The following is a 10,450-nucleotide window of genomic DNA, read 5'->3' as shown; positions in this document are numbered from 1 at the left end:
TTCAACTCTGTCAGATTAGTGTAAAATCCTAAATGAATCAAGAATGAGCAGGGTCAGCTATACCATAAGGACCCCTTATTCATGTCCTCATTACATGTAGCGCAACATTGGGGATTTTACTGGGGATTTTCAAAATAATAATTTTACYTATTTTACAAATGTTTGTATTGAACTTTTATATTTAGAGATAAAAATATGTCTGTTTTAAGTATCTGTTGTCAGTGGTTTGTCAACTACGTCACTGATGGAGTCAATGTTTTTTGTCAATATTCAGAAAATATATTTTAATCACTGTTTTGCAACATAAGCTTAAAGAATTGAAGTATTTGCTGTGCTAGAACTAAGGGACAGTGTTTGCTTTATAAATGTTGTTTTATGTTCTAAATCTAGAAAAACATGCCAAAATGCTAACAAAACAAAACAAAAAAAGAAGTTTGGAGATTTGTATTACATATTTGAATAATATAATGTTAGAATTAAACAATCAAGGCCTTTAAACACTTGCTGGACAATAAGTGTGTGTGTGGGGGGGGGGGGGGGGGTGGTATAATAATCAGGGGGTATGTATCGGGTAATACAAAGCATTATTGAATTTGTATACAGAGTAGTTTACCACCAATGATAATGTCATCACTAATTTGCTTTTGATGAAGAATGGAAAATATGTACACATGCACACACATTATTATTTGACTCACATGACATGGGAAAGCAGAACAAACTACCAAACGTTGAAACTGGGCTTTCTGAAAAAGCACCACTGTTAGGTTGGATAGGTCATGAATTACATTACATCCGTAGGAACAGCTTATCTAATAGACTCTTTGAGCAAATAATGACATAACTCTGAGTTAACATTGACAGGCACAATACGCAGCGGCGCCATTACGGTTCCGAGAATCATTTTCTAATTCTGGATCACATCCGTTGTATATATTGTGTTTTATAGTGTCCTGGGGGGCCTAGAGCCTTTCAGAGTGAGGCCTGCCTCTGTGAATGACCTAAGGATAACCTTTTGGAGGTGAGACGTTGCCAAACAAATGCGCTTTGTTTCAGGGAATACAGGGTAAATCTGAAATTACACCCTATTTCTCATATAGTTCACTGTGTTTGACCAGAGCCATATCATAAGTAGTGCACTATATGGGGAATAGGGTGTCATTTGAGTAGCCATTTTTAGTATAATTATCATGTATACAATATAATAGACATTACTATCAAATTTAAAGACTGCAATTACATACTGCAAATACCATGTTGTTAGTACAGTGTGGCAGGTAGCCTAGCGGTTATCCTTCGTCTGCGTTTCTGGACTGCCCACTTGAAGTCAAACCACAGATTTCCAATGGGGTTCAAGTCCGGAGACTGAGATGTTGATTTAGTGGTCAATTAACCATTTCTTTGTGGATTTTGATGTGTGCTTGGGGTTATTGTATTGCTGGGAGATCCACTTGCGGCCAAGTTTCTGGCGCCTGGCAGAGGCAACAAAGTTTTGGGCTAAAATGGCCTAGTACTGGGTAAAGTTATGGATGCCATTGACCTTAACAAGCAAAATAGCGTTACAACATCAAAGATCCAGTACATATGGGGTTCTTTTCTGCGTATGATTCCTCTTTTCGACGCAAAACCCACCACTGTTGTGCGTGGGGCTATTTTGCTTCCACTGGTTCTGGGGCCATTGTTAAGGTCAACGGCATCATGAACTTCCAATCCAAGTGCCAATGCCGTTTATCAAACTCCAGGCGGTGCTATGGTCAGATTACATGAAAATAGAGGTTTTTAACCACGCAAAGCCAATGCAGAAAAGTACCTCATACTGACTGTAAAATATGATGCAGGATTATATCTTTCTAGCTATCTATCTATCTAGCTGGCTGGATAGACTCATATTTCTCATGACCTAGATTGCGATGACAGGAATCGGGTCAGGGCCCAGCTTCATCCAGATTACAATGCAAACACAATGACAAGGATCAAGCAGCAGCAGAGGAAAGAGAGATAATAAACCATGGCGCTGGTTGAGGCCTGATCAGCAAGTAGAACATGGTGTGGTACAGAAGTTATGAGAACTGACCTGTCCACAAAAAAAAGTATAGTAGTGGATTTGTTCAATTATTATAACTTTTTTGTCAAATTCCTTGTTTGATCTGCCAGTCTGTTGGTATCATCAGAAAGAATAGTGGTTCGGTTCATCCCGCTTGCTTCCTAACTCTTTACTATAGCTTAATTTGCCAATATCTAATTTACTGTAATATTGTCTGGGCCAGTACATATGCCGCCTACATACACAAATTACTCATCATACAAAATACATCTGCAAGACTAACCACCTCCTCTAATTACCTGGTTCCATCTGCACCTTTGTTTAAGAAACTCAATTTCTTGTCTAGTTATGACATCAATGTACGCCAATTATTCATTTTCATCTACAAATATTCATACCTCCCAGACAGTTTCCCTAAACCCTTCCATGGATTCTTCCAGGTTCATTCTGAAATGCATCTATATAACACAAGACACTGTGATAACCTTCACCCTCCCCACTGCTGCACCTCACATAGTCAATTCTCTATCAGATACAGAGGTACCATAGTCTGCAATTCTTATCTTCAAATTGCAAAACCTCATCATCCCTCAATAACTTTTGTATTTTATTATTTAACCTTTATTTAACTAGGCAAGTCAGTTAAAGAACACATTTTTATTTACAATGATGGCCTACCCTGGCCAAACCCGGATGACGCTGGGCCAATTGTGCGCCTCCCTATGGAACTCCCATTCACAGCTGGATTTGACACAGCCTGGATAACTTCAAGCCTGATGAACCAAACTACTCAGTAATCTCCTCCATATAGCCCAATTCTCACACACTCACATCCACGCATGCACACATGCACACACACATTTAACATTTTTGGGGTGATTGCTGATTGGTTCATTTGTACATTTATGATTAGTGGGTTTTGTTATCTGTTTTAYCAAACCTTTTTTATTTTTGTACTTATGTATTGAATAGTTTTTTTTTGTGGTGTGGTTTTTATTTAAGACCTTGGGCTTCCATCCACACCTGCACACCGTTTTTTKTTTATTTGTTTTTATCTGTATTGTTGTTTATCACCTATTTTCTTTGGCGCAAATAAATTAAACCTAAACCTAAATTTGAGATGACAGTGATAAATCCTTAGCATGGATATCTTCTGTGGTTCTTTGATTTTTTTTGCTGTCAACAAATATTTTTTCTTTATTTATTCTCCTAATCAATTAATCCTTTTGATTTCCCACTTATTTTTTTATTGTTTACCCTACATTACAAAAAGACAACATTAAAGAGCCACTTTTACAGAAGAAGCCTAATTAGTTGACGTGTGCTATTGTTTTGTTGAATACATTTGCTATTTAAATTGTAGACCTATTAGTTAATATACTCTCAATCTGAGAGTATCTATATACTCTCAATCTGAGAGACGTTGCATACTGATTAGTACTTTTCTTATGATGAAGGCATGACCCATGAAGACTCAACACTGCCATCTGCTGTTAATGGAAAACGGGTACTGTATATAAAGGTTACTGGTAAATTTGATATGGGCAGCCAAAAAAAGTGCTGACACTTTTTAACAAAGTATCTTTTATTGTATCGAGGGTTACATATAGACATCTGTTTTTCATTCAGTTGAAAACAGAATTAAAGCATAATTTAAACCGGTATTCAATTATATCCGTGGTTCAAACCCCTACTGTGATCTTCTCAAGAACATCATTCAAATCGGTTGGAAATAATAGAAAATGTCATTCTAAATATCAATCACTCAACATTAAACAAATTATGCCTAATTTAGTCGGTATTTCCCTCAAGTCTGTTGAAGGATTTACTGTATGAATAGAGGGGAACTTTGTTAACCTATATAGCTTTATTTTCAGACCTCCTTAGGAAGACTGAGGGATGTGGCATCAAGCCACATTATTATTGTCACGTTTCACTGAAATGTTGCTAGTTGAAAAGTTCAACTGTGCCGACTGCAGTAATGTACAATGGGTTCTGAATGCTCAGACAGCTTTTCAATCAACGGCCAGAGAGAAAGAACGTGAAAGTGTGGGAGATTAGAATGTAAGAGCGAGTGTCAAAATTGGAATAGGACTCTTTTTACCCCTTCTGTAAAAATAGTAACTGAAATCACCTTTCATTGTTTCACATTTCATAATCAATCTGCCTTATTGCTAATCGGCATATTCAAATATCTTTGGACCTATAAGGAGCCATGTTTTGCTTGTACATTTTCCAATGAACAAAAACAATAAAATAAATCAAACACACAAAAGTCAAATTGTGCCATTTTTGGTATAACGTATCCATCCCAATAGTGACAGCTAGTTGGATAAAAACACATTCAGTAACATGATTGTCCTTGCTTGATGTGCGACTTGGTGAACTGAAGATTGAGGGTCAAAAGAGGGTCAAGGGGTGATGCTCCTGGGAGGGTGGGTGGGTGGGGCTTGGAGAGAGCTAGGGGGGAGGAGGGCAGTATAAAGTCTATGATCTTTTCCTTCGACTTTCAAAGTTTCTGAAGTTGACTGGTCTAATCTTCATTTCGGCGAACTGTATTGAATGCTCGTGTCCCTTCCAATGGAACCAGTTGATACCCTGAAAAGATAATCATTTTTTTACACACCGCAGTATAACTACAAGCCTGCAATAATCTTGTTTCACACTCTGATCAGAATATAATACTCCCACACACACAACACACGTTGATTTTGTGAAGCAGAAAGATGGCTTCCGTACCTTGCTGTGACTATCGTCACCATATCTTCCCATAAGGTTGACACGATGGCAGTTCTTGTACCAGAAGGCACCCTTATAGGACAGGGCACAGTTGGTGACAGCGATGTCATTGTCATTGTCATACGTGGAGAAGGGCCGGCCCTGGTGATAAGTCATAGAGTCACCTAGGAAATAAGGGGCACACAGTGACTGGTGTGAACAAATGTGAATAGGTCAATCAGAGTTATACAGTTTACTGTAAAGTGTATTGGGATATCTAAATGGAGTTGAACAAAATCCAGATTTGATTTGATGTTCTATACAGGAACACTAGTAAATAAGGCTATTATCATCATTGTCCTTACCTGCTGTGCCGCTGAACCCTCCTATGTGGATCTTGTAGCGGCTACGGGGTTCTGCGATCGTGAACTTGTCATACTGAGCATAGGCCGACTCCCCGTTGTCCCTCAGGTCCACACGCAGCTCGTACTGGCCTGCTGTTGTCATCTTGTGGAGGTTGGCTAGACCTGAAACAACAAGAAATGACATCACAGTGCTATTCTGTGGTTCCTGGGTTGGGGCCCTAGGTCTGTGCAACTGGGTCCTGGACTTCTTGACAGGCTGCCCCCAGGTAGTGAAGGTAGGAAACAACACCTCCACTACGCTGATCCTCCACGCATGCCTCCAACTCAATCATCAAGTTTGCAGACGACACAACAGTAATAGGCCTGATTACCAACAATGACAAGACAGCCTACAGGGAGGAGGTGAGGGCCCTGGCGGAGTGGTGCTAGAAAAATAACAACAACAAAATGAAGGAGCTGATCGTGCACTTCAGGAAACAGCAGAGGGAACACAACCCCATCCACATTGACGGTTCCACAGTGGAGGAGGTGAAAAGCTTCAAGTTCCTTGTTGTACACATCATTGACGATCTGAAATGGTCCACAGATGCAGACAGTGTGGTGAAGAAGGCACAACAGAGCCTCTTCAAACTTAGGAGGCTGAAGAAATTGGCTGGTCCCCTAAGACCCTCACAAACTTTTACAAATGCACCATTGAGATCATCCTGTCGGGCTGTATCACCGCCTGGTACGGCAACTGCATTGCCCGCAACCGCAGGGCTCTCCAGAGGGTGGTGCGGTCTGCCCAAAGCATCATCGGGGGCACACTGCCTGCCCTCCAGGACACCTACAGCACCCTATGCCACAGGGAGGCCAAAAAGATCATCAAGGACATCAACCACCCGAGCCACGGCCTGTTCACCCCGCTATCATCCAAAAGGCGAGGTCAGTACAGGTGCATCAAAGCTGGGACAGAGAGACTGAGAGACTGAAAAACAGCATCTATCTCAAGGCCATCCGACTGTTAAATAGCCATCACTAGCCAGCCTCCACCCAGTACCCTGCCCTGAACTTAGTCACTGTCCCTAGCCGGCTACACCCTGTTACTCAACCCGGCACCTTAGAGGCTGCTGCCCTATGTTCATAGACATGGAATCACTGGTCAATTTAATTATGGAACACTGGTCACMTTAATATATTTATACTCCAGACTATGACATTGCTTGTCCTAATATTTATATATTTCTTAATTCCATTATTTTACTTTTAGATCTGTGTGTATTGTTGTGAATTGTTAGATATTACTGCACTGCTAGAGTTAGAAACACAAGCATTTCGCTCTACCCGCAATAACATCTGCTAAATTTGTGTATGCGACCAATAACATTTGATTTGATTTGATGGCTCAATTGGCTGGGGCATGGTGATGCAACACCAGGACTGTGGTTTGATTCCCGCATGGGCCACAAACGCTGAATAAAAAGAGAAACACAAGGAGGGGTGGAGAGATGTGGACTCACCAAACCAGAATTCACCATTAATGTCACCAAAGCCACCAGTGTAATTCTTCCAGTTCCTGAAGAACTCCAGCTTTCCACTCTGGCGCCTCAGGAACACCTGTAAAGAGAGTTCACAGGACCTGTCATACAAGCCCTGGTGTCTTTGGCTTTCACAAACATGTAAAGGTAAATCCAATCAAACCTGGTGTTTAGACCTGTGTGTGTGTGCGTTCCTCACCATCCATCCACCTCCGTCGGTGGTCATGTCACAGTAGACCTGGATGGGCTGGCTCTCTTCTCCTCCCACGTAGATGGTGTAGATGCCAGAGGTGGTGTCTCCATTCAGCAGAGCCTGTGAGCAGTCCTTAGGGTATCTGTACAACACTCCGACTACACACGTACGTGCAAGAAGGCACGCGTACACACAAACAGTTGTCAAAAACAGTACACTGGGCAGTTGTCAAATTATATCCTATTTCCTATGCAGTGCAAAGCTGTGAGGAGTAGAAAATGGGGTGTAGCAGTCTACTTACTGGTGGTGAAGACGGTGGTGACGTGGCGGCTCCGCTGGGCTCCAGCMATGGCCTGTAGCCTGACGTTGTAGTCGGTAGTGGCACTCAGCTGAGTCATGCTGTATGATGTGGCTGTAGGGCTCAGAACCACTTCCTGTATTCAATTCAAATCAAATCAATCTTTATTCATCATGTAAAGCACTTTGGAAAATGTACCTGTAAAATAGCCACGGGCGATTGATTGAATTGAAGCCAGAGTGTGCTGACTCATATAAAGACCTACGTACCCGGACTGTGCTGTCAGATGAGGTGAAGGTGAGGACGTATCCGGTGATGTCGGCACGCGGGGGCTTCCAAGTGAGAGTGGCACTGTCTGTCTGGACGTTACTGGCTGCCAGGTCACGAGGAGAATCCACATCTACAGACAAAAAAGTGAGAAAGGATCATATACAGTACGTGTGTTACATATGATATGTAACACATGTAAAAGGGAGAATCCACTCAAAACTATCTTTTGGTATGTTTTTCATTAGTCCACTGTTGATACAGCAGCAACATGTTTTGCATGTGAGCAGTCAAGTTTTCAAGATATTGGACTTTCAAGAGGCAAAATGTCACCAGCCACATCATCGTGTTGCAAAATGCAAAATATTTTATTATTACTTTATTATTTATGGACAATACAATACTGCACCAGCCACATCATCGTGTTGCAAAATGCAAAATATTTTATTATTACTTTATTATTTATGGACAATACAATACTGCACAGAATCAAGTGTGTGAACAATAAAATACTACACACAGAGTTAGATTTTTGATTGAAAATCAGACCCAATGCTCATGTATAAAGCATCTAATTGGAGCATTACCTGTGGTGAATTCGGTGGTGGTGGTGCCACTCTTCAGTGCCTCCCTCATGGCGTATACCCCAACTGTGTAATGGGTGGCAGGGACCAGAGAGCCCATCTCAAACTCCACTGTGTTCCCAGAAACGTACTCCATCACTGGGGACACTGCAGACAGCAGAGGACAGAGAACAGTGTTACCACTAGGTTACCACTACCAACACTCCTGTTGTGCTGTGTCTATTTGGCTAATGATGAGGGATACCTTCGATAGATACATCATGTACACAAATACAGGTCGGCTCCTGGCCATCTGTGCCTTGGGACTCTTGCGAAACACACACCTGAATCTGCACTGTAGGTGATGACGTAGCCATCGACATTGGCCCGAGTGGGTTGCCATAGCAGCAGGGCGGTCGTGTCAGTGACGTTGACAGCAGAAAGACCCTGAGGCCTGTCCAGAGCTACGGAGGAGGAAAACACACAGGCTTGTTACAGACACAGGCCAGCAGCCACAACAGCTTCAGCAAAAAAACGTGTGTACTGACAATACTGTGACTTGCGACTGCCTGGGGCTGTGGCGGTCATGACATTTTATCAGCAGCTTCTTGCCATGCAAACGACTGCCGGTCTCACGCAAATGTACCGTTAATTAACGTAAATATGTGTAGCATCTACAGGCCTCCACCCATACAAGCCACTGATGAGCGCCTTTGGAACATCTACATTTTTTAAAAAGTCMAATAAATCAATTGAATGTAGGCTACATCATCGCAATAAATCCATTATTTATTTTTAGTCAGCTCCAAAGAAACATTGTGATATGAAGAAAATGTATTTCAGAAGAAAATAATATGACTTGGCTTACTGTAGGCCTATGTTACAGTATCTGTCTATGCTCCATGACATAGGCTGTAGGCGAGTTCATTTAGCTGACAAGATACAGTATGCTTATAAGTCCTGCTGCCACCCAGTGCTTAATTTGGGAAACCAAATGAAATCTGTTCGGGAACATCGATAGTAACATGTTTTCGCAACAAAACATATTTCACTAAACTGTTGACAGCCCGCCTGCGCGCTCGAGAAAGTAACACAGGAGAGAGAGGAGGAGATGGAAACGCATGAAGGGGAGCTATTCTGTAGGCCTATGGCTAACGGTAATGTGTCACTTAATGAATAATGAAAATATATTAAAAAATGCCCTATTACTAAGCTATTCATTATCAAATACAAATTCACTAATTGTAGGCTAACTGTAAACCACCCTGCGCAATCAATGAACCAACAGCATCGCCTAGGGCTATACGTTCTCTTCCAGACTCATGGATACACATTTTGGAGCGTAGCACAAGGTAACCAGTCCATCCAGTATGCATAATAACACAGTTCACACTCAAAGGCAATTACTCAAATTTGTTTGATTTTGGAGTATAGGCTAGACCAATTATGTACCAAAGACATCTTAAGTCAGTTTTGTTTTATGTTTTTCTGCCATGCGTAATATGCAGTAGACTATGTATTGTATAACGGCACAATCATCATTTTAATACAGTATTCTTTTAGGGCTCATAAGCCGATGCATATGCATAAGCTATAATATGCATATGTGTGTTTTTGAATTAATCATCACCTTAGAAAGCGCTGTCCATTTCGTTTTGTTAGGCTTTGAAACAACACCCACAACGACCATGTTTTACACCGTTTCAACCTGCTGTTGAACTTCTTTCTTTAAATTGATCATCACGGTGGGATGAGTTTTAAAAGCACTGTAGGCCTACTGTTCTGATGATATGTGTTTAAAATATGATTTTCGAAAGCATTTGCATTGACGTCAGAGTGGTTAGAGGAACAATAGAGCCCTGAGTGCCAGGTGATATGGACCTGATGGTCGTTAGCAAATTGGATACTCACTACAAAAGCATGTCCAGAGTGCATAAAGGAGATTATCGTGACTCAATGGTCACGTGGAATTTTACTGCAGTCATGACTCATGACTGCCTGTGTGTCTGTAATATGGTTTACCGCAATGGCACTACGACTGCCTCTATACAATGGTGTGATACTTTTTCATGGAATAATTGACTGGTTGGGACAAGTAGAGAAGTACTATATCTGCTACTGAGTAAGAATGTATGAAAGCTAATGAATTATGAAAGGCTCATAATGTCTATGTATGACCCATACATTTCTGTCTATTCTCATCATAGAAGTGTGGCTTTAATGTAAATGTATATGTAWTTTCATGTATTTAGTAAAAGGTCAATTCAGATTGATATAAATGTAGGCTAAACAGAAGTCACACACACCTGTGGTGATGGTGTCTGTCCCTGGGTCACTCTCCTCCAGGCCCTTCGTGGAGAATATGGTCACCTGGTAGGTCACCCCTGGCAACATGTTAGGCAGCAAGGCCTGGGTCTCAGTCCCATCCGCTAGCACTGTCATTGGGCTACCTGTTGATGAGAGAAAATATTGCTTTTTTTGTCAC

The 10,450-nt window shown here is 41.4% G+C and overlaps 1 pseudogene; it reads right to left on the bottom strand.

The window, feature by feature from the left end:
* Positions 1-3,611: 3,611 nt before the first annotated feature.
* The window catches only part of LOC111963933 (tenascin-like), a 70,561-nt pseudogene continuing 63,722 nt past the window's right edge, over positions 3,612-10,450 (bottom strand).

This window comes from Salvelinus sp. IW2-2015, linkage group LG5, assembly GCF_002910315.2.
Source record: "Salvelinus sp. IW2-2015 linkage group LG5, ASM291031v2, whole genome shotgun sequence".
NCBI classification, from domain to species: Eukaryota; Metazoa; Chordata; class Actinopteri; order Salmoniformes; family Salmonidae; genus Salvelinus; species Salvelinus sp. IW2-2015.
The sequence above is the reverse complement of the archived record's forward strand: the minus strand, read 5'-3'. Positions and strand labels throughout refer to the sequence as shown.